The sequence below is a fragment of the Theropithecus gelada genome, chromosome 5 (assembly GCF_003255815.1).
Source record: "Theropithecus gelada isolate Dixy chromosome 5, Tgel_1.0, whole genome shotgun sequence".
In the NCBI taxonomy this organism is placed as follows: Eukaryota; Metazoa; Chordata; class Mammalia; order Primates; family Cercopithecidae; genus Theropithecus; species Theropithecus gelada.
Genome location: NC_037672.1, coordinates 13,029,782 through 13,047,997, shown reverse-complemented (window position 1 = coordinate 13,047,997; position 18,216 = coordinate 13,029,782).

Below are 18,216 nucleotides of genomic sequence, written 5' to 3'. Positions count from 1 at the left end.
AATTCAAGGGAATCTGAAATGCCATAGACACAATGCTAAATGAATGTAGTTGCATGGAGAGGAATAACAAAATCACACTGAAATGGGTGGCAATGAAAAGAACTAACCCAAGAAACTTTGAAAATTTTATTTTTTCCTGGACAAAATAGTTTGTAAAGAGAAAAACAATAAGAACTGTACACAAATGCTGTAATGGAGTTAGTTCATTTGTTTCTCATTTGGATGTGGGTTAACAATTCAGAAACAACTATGAGTTTAGTAGGATTGTAAGATAATCCTTAAAATAATTAAATGTTTGTGATGAGAACAAGATTTCTTGCAGCTAGAGAACTGGGTGATGGATCATGGTATCTCTCTGCATTATCTTTGCAACTTTCTGGAAATCTATACATTTTTTAAAGTTAAAGAACAATAGAATGGCAAAGGTAGCAAGTAGTTTTAAGGACTGGATTAAGATGTTTATTGTGATTAGTCTAAGGGATCCTAAGGCATTTCCAAGAAAGCACACTTGCTTTTATGGGGAGAGATGTGTGTGTGTGGACGTACACTTATACATGTGCGCATATATTTATAGAAGGGTGATGATTTCAGAAGAGATTTTAATTTGTCTTAATTTGTGCAACTTTTAATTTTTCTACTATGAACATATATTATTTTTAGTTAGGAAAAATAGGGGCATGTTTTAAGTGTGTTAGAGAAAAATTTAGGAATTACTTGTCCAGCTTAAACAGTTTACACATGAGGAAACCAAGGCTCAGAGGGCTCAAATATCTTGGCTCAAGTTGTCCGGCAACTCCATGGCAGGGCCAGGACTACTGCCATCTGTACAGGGGCTTCATCCACTGGGACTGTGACACCCTTAACTCTGATGGAATTCTAGCATTTTTCTCCTCACGGAGTCCATGTTACTACAAAAATCTAAATGGCAGGGCCAAAGAAATATGCACAAAGTAAATAAAAAGATATAGTTAATATTTCAGAAATGTATTTTCAAAAACTAAGTTGGTAACCAAAAGCATTCCAAATGAACTGTCTCTACTTATCAAATTCTAGCATAATTGTTCAATATGTCATTTTTTCTATTGATGGAAATTCTTTCCAAATAACATAAATCATAGTTGTAAGTAACACCGTAATGCAGTAATTTTCAAAGACTTTTAAAAGTCCCCAATGCACTCTCATTTACATAGGGTTGTTTTATTTCCCCAAACTCAAGTTACAAAATAATCTTAAGAAACTATTTCTAAAGTTAAATACAAAATTAAAAGGCTATTATTTTATTGAGATTCTTCAAGTTAGAGATCTTAATTATTCTTTGAATGTAATAACAAAGAATGTTAAAAATAAAAATAAAAATTCTAGCAGCTTGAATATCCTGGATTTCTTTAGAAATTTCTGAGACTATTTCCATCACATGCTAAAAATCTGATATGAAAATTTCACTTTGAAAGTAGCTATTGCTCAGGTGTGAAGAACAGTCTATTTTATAAGAAGTAAAATGAGTATAATTGTTTTGAAAAATAGTTATTTAGTTTTTAGGTTCCATTTTCAATATGTGTGTTTGACAAAGACCTATTAAGCGTTTCTTTTGGACAAGCTCCATTTCCGTTCTAGGTTCTGGGCATACATAAATGAATTAGATCAACAGTGCTTAAACTATAAAAAATTTGTCCAGATCCAGTCCTAGGAATTTGGAGAAAAGACACATTTTTTCCCATATTGAAGGAGTTGTCGTGGCAAGTATGAGAAGAGCCCTCACTCTACTTTATTCTGCACCCAAAGGGAAGGAGTATTGATGTTGACTGAAGAGTCTGGCATTTTGCTAAGCACTTCACAGAGAGTCCTTTGTCATCATCACAACCACCCTCTCAGGCAGGTGATTTCCTATTTTTTTACAGACCTGGAAACTATGGTTCAGAAAGCTGAAATAAGTAAATAGGAGCAGATGTACTTAGCAATAGGGATGTGATGGCAAGAGGCTTCTGACTTCAGCAAGTATCCAGTAGGTCCTTCATTCTCATTGTCTTGTTGAAAATTTTTAAAAATTAATGAATGAGTAAATGAATAACTAGATGAATAAATGGAGAGACATAGAGATTCTCATTCTACAGCTGTTCCTTGTTCATGTATGGGCGAGTTTCATGTTGTGCTTTAGAGAATAAATAGCTGTCCCTTCAGTTTCAGGAAGAAGCCTTCCATGGAGCAATAAAGCATCAGAAATTAGAAAAGATAAGCATGTTGCACAGCTCTGATGGAGTGACAAGGAGGTAGAGAACCTGGGGCACAGCACCCCATCTCATTTCCAGTGACTACCTGTGTGATCTTGGTTGAATAGCAAGTGTCTTGAACTTCAAGTCCTCATCCATAAGATCAGAATAATAAAACATGCCTCATGGTACAGTTGTGAGGAAAAACAATGTAAGAAGCATATTGCATGCAAATCGACTGGGGAGTTAGTGGACCCTGAATTAACATCATCTCTCTTCATGCGTCCCCTCCCGAGGTCAGAGAAGGATCATCAGAAACACTGACTTTGGGTTACCTCAACTTCGAACCCAGAACAGGAACAAGTCCAGAGTTGAGGGAGGCAATGGGAGGAGGCAGCTAAAGGAATGAGGATCCAGATGGGCAGAATCCACACAATGTGTTCGAACAATGCCACAGATGTCATGATTGAATTGTGGTGTCAGCCTCTGAAGGTCTTTAAAAGTCAAATTGAACCTAATCAAATGAGGTTTCACCTAGAAGGAGCAGATGGTCTTGATGATTTTCCAAGACCCTTTCTAGCCCTAATGTTCAATGCTAGAATCATCTTAAAACTAGTCGGCCTTTAATTTTGTTCCAGTACCTTTTTTTTTTTTTGTAAAGTTGGAGAGTGCAACTGATTGCTTAACTTCCATTGCCTCTCAGTGGGGTTTATTTATAGAATACCCACATGACAGCCAGAAATACCTTCAGACCAGGAGGGACACTGACCATCTGTTCCTCCGATAACATGCTTCCAGTGATTTCTCTGGGACTGTGGTACTTAACAAAATGTTGCCACAGCATCCTCCAATCTGTGTATTTATAGGAGGGAAAATGTGTGTATGTTACATATTTGGACTTGTTTCTTTCAGCAGGAGAAATATAGCCTCTGCCATATGTTTGCCACACACATAATTACCTCCCCAATCCACACATCCCATTTTAAATATCTCACCATTCAGATAGCAGCAGGTTAGAATCTTCCCCTTGAGTCCAGATACACTTAAACCCACCATCCTGGAACAGAAGCCCTTTGTGGGATGGCCATTAATCAGATAATTACTAACTTTCAGGCTGATTCTCTAAATAAACATTCTCTGATCTGTGATATTTCCTGCAGCCAGGGAGAAGGCCGTGTTTCCCATGTTGGCTCCTAGGATGAGCCCTCACACCCACTTTTTCCACCTCCTCCCAATGCCCTCTGCCCCTCATGTGTAAATAAAGGAGTGGATAATAATAATGAAAATCACAGGTCTATTTACTGAGCCTGCTCCTTACAGCATGCTGTACTAAACATGTTATGTGCATTATCTGATGTTATTTCTCAGAAACAGATCCAGATGGTGGAATTTATTATTCCCATCTTACAAATGAGAAAACTGAGGCTTAGGGAAGGTAAATAGCTAGTAAGTGACAGAAATGGCTCTCTATCCCAGATCTGTTTCTTTAAAGGGAGGATCATTTTGTTGAATACTTGCAGCATTTGTCTATCCAACCAATATTTACAAAAAGCCTTCCAAGCATCATATCTGGCTTTAGGCTCTGGGAACATAGCATTCCACAGAGGAGGCAGTGTTCTCTCTCTCTCTCTCTCTCTCTCTCTCTCTCTCTCTCTGGACTAGTAATTATGGTGGAAGAGGACATATGACAAAGAAGAAAATGGTAGGTAATAATGAAGCTGGCGAGATGGGACAACACATGGAGAGAGCCCTGTGACTGCTTTGACTTTCAGTTTGGAGGAATGAGCTGAGATCAGAATGAGAAGAGGTCTGGCAAGTGAGGCTCTTTGGGAAGAACATTCTAGGCAGAGGAAACAGCTCACGGCTTAAGTGAGAACAAGCTCATCTGCTTCCAGGTTCAGGTGAAAGGCTGGTGGGACCAGAGCCTGGGTGAGGAAGGGCAATACAGTAGGGAAAGAAGTCCCCAAATCAGGCAGGGCCATGTCGCGTGGGCACTGTAGACCAGGATAGGGAGATTGACTTTTTTTGTTGTTGCTGTTGTTGTTTGAGATAGAGTTTCACTCTTGTTGCCCAGACTGGAGTGCAGTGGCATGATCTTGGCTCACTGCAACCTCCGCCTCCTGTGTTCAAGTGATTCTTCTTCTTCAGCCTCCCAAGTAGCTGCAAATACAGGTGCCCGACACCACGCCTGGCTAATTTTTTGTATTTTTTTTTTTCAGTAAAGACAGGGTTTCATCATATTGTCCAGGCTGATCTCGAACTTCTGACCTCAGGCAATCCACCCACTTTGGCCTCCCAAAGTGCTGGGATTACAGGCATGAGCCACTATACCTGGCTGGGAGTTTGGCTTTTATGAAGGTATTTGAGTGGCCACTGGCAGGGTGGAGATGTTAAGTGGAGGAATTTTATAATATTATTTACATGTTTTAGAATTCAGAATTGATTACAAGGTGGGAAGGGACTGAGTACAGAAGCGGGAAGAACCATAAATGGGCTGCCACGGTAACACCAGGGCAGTAGAAGGAGCGTTACTTCTGCCTGGGTGGGCAGTCTCCAGGAAGGGAACAGGATGCGCTTCTCATTTGAGATCTTTGTAGAAAGTTCAACAGGATTTCATCGGGCAGAGAAAAGATGAAGGGTGCTTTAGTTAGAGGGAACAGTGATTGCAAATATACAGACATCTCTTAAGTACAGAATGTGTGTAGGAAACAGTAACAGTTTATCTCCAGATCGTGGTGGGATCAAAAATGTCAGGAGCAGACAGTGAGGGGCCTGGAGCAGGTGCATCCCTTTCCCATAGGCTGTCTCCCACCATGCTAATAAGCAAAAGGCACCACTTTCTCCAGGTGGATGGGGCCCCAAACTAGAGTACATGGGAAGGAAAAGCAATAATGATAATCAGTTCTGCCTTTCTTCCTGATCTCAGTCAGAGCCCCATCGAGAATACAGTGCAGCAGTCTCTAATTTCACTTACCTATCCCCACCCCAACCTCACCCTCCCGCCTTCTCTCAGGGCCATTCTGGGCATTTTCTCAGTCTGCTGGAATCCATACTGAAACTTACCTCATGGAATCAATATCTATCCCATGTATGCAGTAGTAATCTAGACCTAGTCTGGGGTCCCAGGACTGATACCATCATCATTAGCTCCCTTCCAGAAGCTTGTTGAAGATCCTTGCTCCTCAAAATGTGGCTCACCGAACAGCAATATTGGCATAAGCTGGGAGTACCTTAGAAATGCAGAATCTCAGGATCGACTCTGGAACAATTAAACCAGCATCTACGTGTTAACAAGCTTTCCCAGGTGAGCTGCATGCATGTCTGGGTGAAAAACACCGGTCTAGATAAGCCTGTCCTTGCCAACGCTAAATCCTGCCTGAGAAAGCCAGAATGGATTGGAAATGTGCAGAAACCCACAGTGTGCTGTAGGGGGATGAGCTGTGGTGTGTCAGGGGCAAAGATGGACGATGGATTTTTTTTTCCCCATTACCAGCTGTGCTTGTGACACAGAGATGTGGGCCAATAAGTGTTCTCAGGGCCCTGCCTGTGTCCACCTGAGAACATACTTGGTTAAAGAGATGTAAACTCAAGTTTAAAAGGCTATACTAATAAACAAATGAATTTCCTTGAAGAAAAATATAAGATTTTTTCTCGTTGTCTCAGAAGATTGTACACTGAAAGGAATAGATATATAAAGAGAGTAAGAAATGTCTAAATCACTTAATGTCTGCAAGAAATACCCGGTGAGTTATCTATTCATATGGAGTTTTAGTCACTCTTGTGCACTTGGAGAATCCACTCTTCCATTATGCTGTGTTATTGATGTACAGGTAGAAACCCCATCTAAACAATTTTTTTTGTTAAACTTACTGTCTTTTAACACACTTTATAATTTTCTAATATTAATGTTTGGGTCTGAGTATTTTCAATGTGAAATCAGAGTGAGGTAGGCTCCAGTCTGAAGCGTTAGGTCAGAGGGAAGACTTTTTTTTTTATTATACTTTAAATTCTAGGGTACATGTGCACAACGTGCAGGTTTGTTACATATGTATACATGTGCCAGTTTATTGCGGCACTACTCACAATAGCAAAGACTTGGAACCAACCCAAATGTCCATCAATGATAGACTGGATTAAGAAAATGTGGCACATACACACCGTGGAATACTATGTAGGGATGACATTTTTTAAAATTCTAAAATTTTAAATTGCCACTCATTATATGTGAAACGTGCCTTGAAGCTCATGCAACTTTTTTATTTTAGTGTTAGATGGGATGCTGCTGTGTCTTAAATCTTTGCAAGAAAAAAATCAATTAGCATTGTAGAGCTGGTAATTCTACACTATATTCTGCAACAAGGGGAATGACAGAGAAAGAGCAATTTAGGCTGATAGCTACATCAGCCACAGTACAGTTGATTAAAAATTTAACAGTTTTTCTGATGAATGTCCTAGCTCAGATTTGGAAAACACTGACGAATTTAATTTTGCACTGACTAAATAATCATTTTATAAGCCATGTATAATTCATGTAATGGCAATGTTATGGGCTTGTTAAAAACGACTGCTACTAAACAGTTAACACTCTGTAGCATGCAGAGGCTTGTAAAGGATCATTATTGGAAGTAGTTGGCACCCGTTAACAGAGAATGGGTTTCCACCTTCTGAATTTTTAAAATGAAATGACTTCAACCTTTTAATATAAATAACATCCGACCCCTAAATCATCACCAAAAAACCCCACAAAATTGTTCACTTGGGAGAGCAGGATTTGTTTTGTTCTAACCTGGTTTTTCGGTGGAATCACATGGAGCAAAAGTTTCAGCTTTTCCAAACTGGGTTTTCTTACCCAGATGATGGAAATGGGAGTGTCTACCAAATAGCATTATTGGGGGAAGTTAATGAAGTGATGCTTCTGAATTCACAGTGAGACCTGGTGTTATACCTTTACACCAGCTATTCCTTCTACCTTGAAGGCCATCTCCTGGGTATCTACAGGAACAGTCCTTCACTTTTTGCAGAATTTGCTCAAATGACCCAATAAAACACATGCAGGCAACCCAATTTAAAATTTCAAACCAAATTTTGCACCACCACCCCCTTTATCTTCTTTCCCTGTGTTATTTTCCTTGTCCCATTTACTGTTAACATACTGTAGAACTTATTTTACTTATTATTAATTTATTACATAGTTTATTCTTTATTAGTTATTTGATGTTGTTCCTATCTTTCACAAGAAAAAAGTAAGCTACAAAAAAAAATACTTTTTTATTGTTTTATTCCTTGATGTCCTCCAGGACAGGACTTGGCACATAATAAATGTTCAAAAAATATTTGTTTGATGAATGAGTGAACACTTCAGACATTTTCAGTAATATTTTCTTTTCCGCACTGTAACAGAGGTTATAGACTCACTAGGTGGAGCTGTAGAAAATGCAATTTCTTAGGAAGCATTCCCAGATATTCTACAGTCAGGGTAGTACCTACGAATCAGCATTTTTGATGCACATGGGCAAAGGCCACAGTTTGAGAATCATTACAATCTTGGCTGTGAGGCCTTAGCTCTATACCCATACCACCCAACCCAAGACCTGGCACATATGAACTTACCAGTCCACAACCAGTCTTTAATATTAGTTTTTCAGACATGCCTGGAGCATAAAGTATGTGCTAATTTGGATTCCGTACCCGTGTGTTGGCAAATCACCCAAACCCACACACAGAGGCAAACCTTGCTGCTACCTTCTTCTACCAATGGACAGGAAGGCAGCCTAAAAATGAAACAAAATTCTTTCCAGACTCTTTTATTCAATGGAACTTCCACTTCTTGGATCCCTTACAATCCACTCTTTCAACTCTATTAAGAACTTGGAGTTTGAACCTAGCTCCATGTGACTTTGATCAAATTGCTCAATCTCCGAAAGGCTTTATTTTTCTACAAAGATTGCCTGATGAGTGCAGACCTTCCTCTCTTCTTCTCAAGAATGTCACAAAGATCAAACTATTTAAAATTGTGTGACCTATACGATAGCAGTATGACTTGTAAAATGAAAAACAATAACATGAATAGCGGGGCTCCTACATGGAGACCCATTCATCATTTTATCCATGAATTCAGTTCACACGTCAGAGAGAACTTTGTAACAGAGATGTAAAGATTTAGAGATATTCCTGTTTAGTGGCTCCTAAACAGCACTGCACAGAGATCTGCCTGGAGCTTATTAGAGGTGGATAGTACAGGGCCTAAGTGCTGGAGATTCTCAGTCCGTTAGTCTGAAATGATGCTGTGGATCTCCATTTTTACCTAACACCTGCCACAGCCAATTCTAAAGCTGAGCTTTTAGATTCTAAATTCTGAAACATAGCTTGGTGAACTCCGGGCTAATCAAATTTTCTTTTCTTTAAGAGGAGGAACCTAAGACAAAGGACGGGAGTCACATGTAGTGAGGTGACAGTGCATGGGGAACACAAGAGTAGGGATCCACGGGGCATTTCATGTCAGATTCTAATTCACTTTGGTGCCACTGAAGGTTAAAGTCAGGTAAATCCACTGAGAGAAGTGATGGCACAAAATGGGAAATGAAATTACAAAACAGGACCCAGGACTACAGAGAACAATTTTTCTTGTTTCCACCATGTAAAAACCCAGATGCCTGAAGAATCTTTGGGCTGCATAAATGTCATCAGCTAGGATTAAAGGGAGCATCCCAGGGCAAACTAACTTACCTAGATGAGCTGAAGGAAAAGAAATTGCAAAAAAAGAAGGTCTGTGAACAGTTGGGTTTGGAAATCACACTGGGGAGACAGTAAGATTGATTTGTTGTGTTGTTTATCTTGTTAACTGTAGCAATCAGTATGCCTGTAAGCCTTTAAGGAAACCGCGTGTTTACCTTAAAGTATAAGACTTCTCTTTTGTACTTGGAAAAAGATGTGGATTCTTATCTAGCTGGACTCATGAAACTAGTATGGCCAGCAAATTCTAGTTTGTGCTAACAATCAACCAGCTTAGAGGACCCCTACTTCTCTTTCAACTGATAAAGTATAAAGAAAAAGGTACTTAGCAACTCATGACATGTCAGCTAATAAAACTGAATTGCTCAATTGGAATTTTCATCTATCACATCATTATCTTGGGATCATGCAACTGTGTGATTTGTTTCTTTGCCTTTGCCTTTTCTTGCTTGCTTGCTTCATTCCTGCTTTTTTTGTGCTGGGTACCATGCCAGAGCTTGGGATACAAAGATGAATAAAACATGAGCTTCAAGGATCTCTCAGTCAAGTGGGGGAAACAGACATTTTCAAATACTCACAGTACAATGGGGTAAGTGCAGAGAGACCACACAGGAGGAAGTGATTCCTTCTTTCTTTTACATTCAAAGAAAACTTCTCAGAAAAAGGACCTTTTAGTTGTCTGTTAAAAGAGGATTAAGAGTTCCACATTTATTTAAAAAAAAAAAAAAAAAAAAAAAAGAAACCGGAGAATTGTAGCTTCTGTAGATAGAGAAGTGTACCAAGGGCAAGAAGAAGCTTCATCTTGCTGGAGCCGATTGTGAATGCTTATTGAAACTTTTCTCGTTATGGTACATTTAAGGAATCCTACAAGAAGCAGGCACTATTCCAGAGAAACACAAAGATAAATGCAGACCTACTCTTTGGCCTAGAGTTCATACTTGGGACAGATAGCAATCACATGTGCACATATGGTATAGAATAAACAGTGCATCTCTAAAGGGGTGCATGTGTTGTCACGGGAACACGGAGATGTGGACTGACAAACTTGGCCTAATGAAGGGAGAGTAAGTTTTACAGAGAGTTACCCTTGAGCTGTGAGGAGTTGATCAGGAAGGGAAAATGTAACTGGTGACTTTCCAAGCAGGTGGAGCATAGTGTGGCAACAAGCTTGGGGCTGGGGCAGCCCATGGCTTCATAAGGGATCGTGAAAACATCATTAAGAATTTCAAATTAGGGACAGCAGGGCATTAAACTAAGCAAGAACCCTTGTAAGTGTGAGGGCCTGTGGGACAAAGTCACTCTGCCTGTGGATGGATGTGCATGAAGTTTGCCTCTGCTGTTTTTCTCTCTCAGAGTCTTTTGTTCAAATCTGTGTGAAGGTCATCAGAAGCATGACTGCAGGGATGTTATTTTTCTGCAACATAAAACTCTTATGTTGGAACTTTCAACTAAATAAGACTTTATTGCTGCCAAAGCCAGTCTAAGTAAACTTTATTAAAACTCAGTGCAATAAACAATAGTGAAACAAAAGGAAATAAGAGCAACCAGAGAGACTTTTAAAGAGACCAGGAGACTAAAATTCCAACTAGACTAACTCCTGTTGAGAAAAGCAATTGTCTAAGACCAGAGGCAGAAAAGCACTCGCTTAGTTCCAGAATTCCCACAATATAATTGAAAAACACTTTAGACTTTCCTGAAATCATTGATTTTTTTCCTAAACAGGGTTTGAAAATAGAATGCAAGATAAACAGAAATACCATGAAAAATTGTCTAGGAATTAGAAACATAAAACCTTTTACGTTTCAGAAATAAAGGCCATAAAAACAAAATATCTATATTTAACTGCTCCTGCGGATGGTAATGAGATATCTGTAGAAGAGAAAAAGCTTATAAGGCATCTGTGCACTGCCTTGTTTAGATCAGGTTAGATTACAATGTAATGACTAACCAACTGCAGGTTTTACAGTTAAACAAAATTTCATCTTATTTATGTATGTGGTCTCTTTATTGCTCTGCAAAAATTCTGCTTCTTAGCATTGAATATGGACTGAACTCTCATCTACTTAACATTCAGAAAAGCAGGGTCATTTTTTCTTAAGGGATCAAGTGTACCAATTGAAATAAATTACCAAAGTAAAGTAGTCATGGGGGAGTCTCAGAAGAGGTTCTGGTCTTCCCATTCAACAGCCTAGGAGATGTGCTCATTAGCTAAGCCTTGGGACCTCTGCCCAGACCTCAGTTTCTCTTGGTTTCTTCTCAGTCTATGGCCTCTCCTTCCTCTAAGCTTGTGTCCTGGTAGGATCCACCTCCACATCCAGGCCTACCCCAATTCTTGTGCAAGTCCTTGAGAATGAAACAGCATCCTGAGCCTTCCATTCAACAGCATTTAGAATGCCAAGTAGGAATTGAGAAGATGTTAGTTATGTTATTCGAGCAATGATTAATAATAATTGCCATTTACTGAAAAGTCTCAGTTGATTGCCGGAGGGTTTAGCATTTTGCATGGATTATGTATTTCATTTACTCATCACAACAACTCTATGGGGTAGATACTGTTGTAGCCCCATTTTAAACTGAGGAAACTGAGGCCCAGAGGAGTCAAACCCTTTCCTACGGCCATTCAATTGGTTTATGTCAAAATCAGGATTAAAACCCATCCTGGTAAACTACAGAGGTTGTGTGATTAGCCACTGGGTCAATGTTTCCCAAACTTTGGTCAGTTTCATACCACTGTAAATGTCTTTATTTATTTCCTTAAAATTCCATTTTTATTAAATCATTTGAAATAAATAAGATGTTTAAAAAGATGTAGCTACCATAATGTCACCTGAGGTTTTTACATAATAGTTAAAAATGTTAAATGTTTAATAATAAAAGATGTATTAGATTTTACTATGCTAGAGAAGAAAACTTTGCAATCATTACAGATGAACATATATATATTAATACTTTCAGTTTATATGTTTAGTGTCTTTAAAAAGACATTAATCTATTGATTCCAGTTATATATCTTTCCTACAACATTAATATTAATATTGATATATAGAAATATAAGTTGTTTACCACGTACTTTCTAAGATCATCTTGAACACCACCCAAATTCATTTGACAAATATTTATTAGGTCTTTGCTAATGTGCCAGGCATGGCATATAGCAAGAAAATAAGAAAGGCAAAAACCGTTGGAGAAAGACATGACTATTAAAGAATAGAACATTCTGCTGATGTCCCATAAGGAGCCCAAGGAGACAGTTATTCTAGAAGAGCACAGCTGGGTTGGAGCGGACAGATTTGATGGGGACAGAGGAGGCAGTGTCCCATTTTATGTTATGACTAGTGGGGGTTCTCAGAACAGGACACCAGAAACAAAGAGTAGGACTCAGCCCTACTCTAAGTATACTCCAACTAAGAGAAGGTTGGACTCGGCTCACTGGTGGAGCATACTGGTCCTCCTCAGGTATCCATCCCCGCTGGTTTCTAGATGTGCGGTCAGAACCGGAATGGAACTCAGTTTTTCAAAAAAGAAAAATGTCCAAAGGAACAAGTGTGTGGAAAGGCCTAAGATCTTTCAACCTGGGCAGAGAGCAAATGAAACCAATTAGCCATTTTCCTGTCATCTCTGCAGGGTTCTTACCTAGCCTGGATTTCTACCTCCTAATCATCGGTGAAAGAAGCACAACAACCAGGAAGCACAGAGATAAACATTAACAACTACTGAAGCGAGTCTTACTGGAATGGACACTCCCTGTGGGCAGGAACTTACAGTATCTTGATGCCTGGAACATCCCATGGCATAGGGTCGATGCTCAATAGCTATTTGTTGAATTAATAGATAAATTAGAACAGGTACCTTCCTTCCTTTGGAATAGTAAGTTGAAGAGGTAAACAAGTGATGCGTATCAAAAATTCACTCATGTATTGTATAGTTTAGACTTTTCCAGTATCCTCTGAAGAAATACCCTCGCCCTAAGAGATGTGATATTCAATCTAGTTTTATACTGATGCAAGTTACTATACTTTCCCAGAATGCCTTTCCCCCCCCCCAAATCCTTCTCCCATAAAAAAATTCAAAATTTATTGGAGATTTACAACTCTGAGTGAATCATATATATTATTTAAATATTTTAAAACTTACAACCCAGGAAGCAGGTACTACATTATCACAACTTTACAAAGAAAAAAGAAAAAATTGGGTTAGAAAAGGTTTTCAGAACATGCAGCTTGTGAGTGTTAGAAACAAGAGTCAAACCCAGGCAGTCCGTGTTCTTAACCACTGTTTTATTGCCCTCCCAGTGCTCTCAACAACAGCTCTAACCCCAGTGCAAAATTGCAAGATACCGGCACCCACCTTCAGGGCCTCATCCTCTCCTCTCTGTGACCATTCATGCATTTCAGCCTTTAATACCACCCTCACTGCTTTGTCTAGAAACAGCATGTGATGGTTAATTTTATGTGTCATTTGACTGAGCCACGAAGTGCCCAGACATTGGTTAAAGATTATTTGGGTATGTCTGTGGATGCTTCTGGATGAGATTAACATTCAAATCAGTAGACTTGAGTAGATTGCCCTTCTCAATGGGAGTTGGCCCCCTCCAATCTGTTGAAGACTTAAATAGAATAAAAGTCCTCACTATCTTTGACCTGGGCTATTGGTCATCTCTTGCCTTCAGACTCAGACTCAAACTGAAACTACATCATCAGCTTTACTAGGTCTTAGCCTCTATAATTATGTGAGTCAATTCCTTGTAATAAATGTGTTCATATATATAAATAAACAAACACACACACACATCCTTTTTGGTTCTGTTTCTCTGGAAAACACTATATAGCCACACCAACCTATGCTTATTTCCAAATAGGAAGATAGGTCATTTATCAAAGCATACATTTACTAGGGCGTGATTCCCATGTTAACTGCCATGCATCTGCTGATTAGTAGAAAGAAAATAAATCATTTTTTAGGTTAATAATTTATATTACCTCTTTCTCCTCCTGTCTCATTTGAATGAGAGTGAGGACAAGTCTTGACCAGTGCACCAAGATGGAAACAGTATGTGTGGAATAAACTAGGCCTCTGCAGTTAGACCCAGTCAACTGGAGCTAACACCATGTCTACCAGATCCCATCTTGTTCACTTCCTCTTGTGCTTCTCCATGATGGTTTCTCACATCAAACTCTATGCTCAGCTCTAACATAGTTCATCCGGTGTCTTCAGTACCATCCTAGTGGTCTTTTCACCTCTCTTAGTTTGTCAGCCAAGAAGATGGCTCTCCTTTTTGGGTCTTATCTCTGTTCCTGGCACCTGATTAGTTTAACGATTTGGCTTAAGGAGCTCTCCAGGAGCTGATACATTAAGGCCTCACCTCCCAGTTCCCTTCATAAGTCAACTAGTTTCCAACGTTTTGACTAATTAGCTGCAATCATGTCTGATGCCTTTTCCCTGTCTCAGGTTCTACAATTCTACACACTGACGGACAACTATTAAAAGGTTACTAATTTTTCACTTCATTATCTGTATAATCAGAAGCAGCAATGAGTCAATGAAAAGGTCATTGAGATTGAAATCAAAAGAACTAAATTTGAATCTCTACTTTAATATATTAAGTCCCTTAGATTCAGTCATCTCATCAGTGTAAATGATAATAAAGCCTCACTCACTAATGTTTTAAGGTTTCATTAAGATAATGTGCATGAAAGTGTGTGTTAATTATTGTAAGCTACAAAAAAAGTCAAATGAGTTTTTATTATTGTCAGCCTCATTCTGTACTGAGAAGATTTTCTAACATCATTGGAACTAAAAGAGAGGATCAATTCAAAGCAACACACATTTCCTGGTTGCCTGCTTCTATGCCAGACTGTGTGTCTGTTGCTGGGTATAATGGGCACACAAGGAACTCACAGCTTGGTTGGCACCAGAGATGGTAAATAACCCCAGTTAAGATTTGGAAATACCTAGCACTCAATAGATATTTTTTCAAAAAGAGAGAAGAAAGAAAGAAGAAAGAAAGAAAGAAAGAAAGAAAGAAAGAAAGAAAGAAAGAAAGGAAGGAAGGAAGGAAGGAAGGAAGGAAGGAAGGAAGGAAGGAAGAAAGACTTGTAAATATCAAATTATGTCTGAAGATTAGTGAAGACTCATCTGTCATTTGGAAAAGCAAGTCAGGCATGAGTCTCTCCAAATAAAAGTCTCTTAAATACCTGTATATCACCTTTAAAAACAAGTGCTTCCTGGAGTGATGTGTGGTATGTCTTCATTAACTAGATTTGATTTGTAGTAAGCCCTCTAGAGGCCGGTTGACATTATTGTCTGCATTTTCTCCTAGGAGCCATTAGTTCTTGCTTTAAGTAGTAACTAATTTCCAGGTGTGGACTGCTAGGTCTCAGGGAATTCAGTACTCAATATCAGTTTTTAAAAGAAAAATAATATTAAAATTGTAAAAATATTAATTTACTTGAACTTGGTTTATATTTTCAGAAAAATGAAAACCTTGGAAGCAAAATTTGAAGAGGCATAATACTCTTGTATCCTCTGGTATGTTTATTCCTAACTTACAGTTATCTTTATTCGTTGTTTAACTGAATTCTTATTTTCTCCTGTCACTACTTAGCAAAAACATATTCTTATGAACTTTGAAGTTGGTAAAGAATACTATCTGTTGAATGTTTGCTCAGGTTCTTGATTAACCCTTACATGTTCACTTTCTTTTATCTTTCAGAAAAATAAAAAAATTTAAAAAAACTTTTAGGCTTTAGAAAATAATAAGCTCTTTTTAATGTCTCATAAATTCTAGTGCTCCGGCTTATCTTTATTTTGTGACAGGTATAAGTTTTGCACAAGAAAGTAGTTTTTTAAGTTCCCTCCTCTATCATTATCTGTGGGACATATAGCTAATCTGGCAGTTGATCCTGGGCCATCTTTTGATAGTTGTATCTTGGATATCTTTTTTTAAAAACATGTAAGAATCAAACTTAATATTACTCCTTTTGAGGCCAATCAGGATTTATACATGGTAAAAAGTCAGTGAATGGCTGGTGATTGAGTTGAAATAATTCTAGGTTTCCAGCTTCTATTCCCACCTTAAGCATCTGAAAGAAAGAAAAAGGTTTTAGAATTTTCTTGTGCACAAGAATAGATTTCCAGTGATAACCATAGATTTTATCTGACCTTGATGACCTTGAAGATGTTTAGTAATTATGTCTATATTGGAATAATGAATGTTTGAACTGCAAATGATAGATAGACTTGATATCCTTGTCACTTTTTGGTATAATTTTTAAATGTCACTTGTCCTAGGAAGAGGAAAAGAATATAAAGACACTGGGACAGAAACCCAAAGTCCCTGTGGGAAAGAAAGGAGTTGCTGAAATGGAATTAGGGAAGGGGCAGGGGCTTGCCATTTATGCTAGCTACCTTGATGGAATAATCAGATCATTACTTGATTTTGTCTTTTTATTTTCTGGAAGATTTTCTCTTTCTTCCCTCTCTTCCTCCATTTCTTTCTGTATACCTGTTTTGGAAGAATTTTCACTCCCATGAAAGCTTTGGTTTCCAAAAGAAGGGACTTATACTAGCCAAAGAAGGTTGACCTCTTTTAGCTCTCCCTGCTTCCCAGGTATATTCATCAGGGTTCTCTGATGAATATAGAGAAGTTAGAGAGAAGAATAACTTTCTTTAACCTTCTCCAGTGAAACAAAGTTTTCTCTTATAAATACATTGTCATAGGTAGCAACAAACTGGAGCCTGTGGCATGGGCAGTAAAGGAATTTACCAAGACAGTTGCAGATTAAAAAAAAAAAAAGACATAATTTTTTTGGAGAAATTGTGAAAATACATTACAAGGGCCAGGCATGATGGCTCACGCCTGTTATCCCAGCACTTTGGGAGACCAAGGTGGCCAGCTCACGTGAGGTCAGGAGTTCAAGGCCAGCCTGGTCAACATGACAAAACCTTGTCTCTACTGAAAAGAAAAAAATACACACATAAAATTTGATCAGGTGTGGTGGTGGGCACCTGTAAGCCCAGTTACTTGGGAGGCTGAGGTAGGAGAATCGCTTGAACCCAGGAGGCGAAGTTTGCAATGAGACAAGATCACACCATTGCACTCCAGCCTGGGCGACAGAGAGAGACTCCATCTCAAAAATAAAAATAAAGATGAACATCGATGCAAAAATCCTCAATAAAATACTGGCAAACTGAATCCAGCAGCACATCAAAAAGCTTATCCACCATGATCAAGTGGGCTTCATCCCTGGGATGCAAGGCTGGTTCAACATTCGCAAATCAATAAATGTAATCCAGCATATAAACAGAACCAAAGACAAAAACCACATGATTATCTCAATAGATGCAGAAAAGGCCTTTGACAGAATTCAACAGCCCTTCGTGCTAAAAACTCTCAGTAAATTCGGTATTGATGGAATGTATCTCAAAATAATAAGAGCTATTTATGACAAACTCACAGTCAATATCATACTGAATGGGCAAAAACTGGAAGCATTCCCTTTGAAAACTGGCACAAGACAAGGATGCCCTCTCTCACCACTCTTATTTAACATAGCGTTGGAAGTTCTGGCTAGGGCAATCAGGCAAGAGAAAGAAATCAAGGGTATTCAGTTAGGAAAAGAAGAAGTCAAATTGTCCCTCTTTGTAGATGACATGATTGTATATTTAGAAAACCCCATCATCTCAGCCCCAAATCTCCTTAAGCTGATAAGCAACTTCAGCAAAGTCTCAGGATACAAAATCAATGTGCAAAAATCACAAGCATTCTTATACATCAGTAACAGACAAAGAGAGCCAAATCATGAATGAACTTCCATTCACAATTGCTTCAAAGAGAATAAAATACTTAGGAATCCAACTTACCAGGGATGTAAAGGACCTCTTCAAGGAGAGCTACAAACCACTGCTCAGTGAAATGAAAGAGGATACAAAGAAATGGAGGAACATACCATGCTCATGGATAGGAAGAATCAATATCGTGAAAATGGCCATACTGCCCAAGGTAATTTATAGATTCAATGCCATCCCCATCAAGCTACCAATGAGTTTCTTCACAGAATTGGAAAACACTGCTTTAAAGTTCATATGGAACCAAAAAAGAGCCCACATTGCCAAGACAATCCTAAGTCAAAAGAACAAAGCTGGAGGCATCATGATACCTTACTTCAAACTATACTACAAGGCTACAGTAACCAAAACAGCATGGTACTGGTACCAAAACAGAGATATAGACCAATGGAACACAACAGAGTCCTCAGAAATAATACCACACATCTAC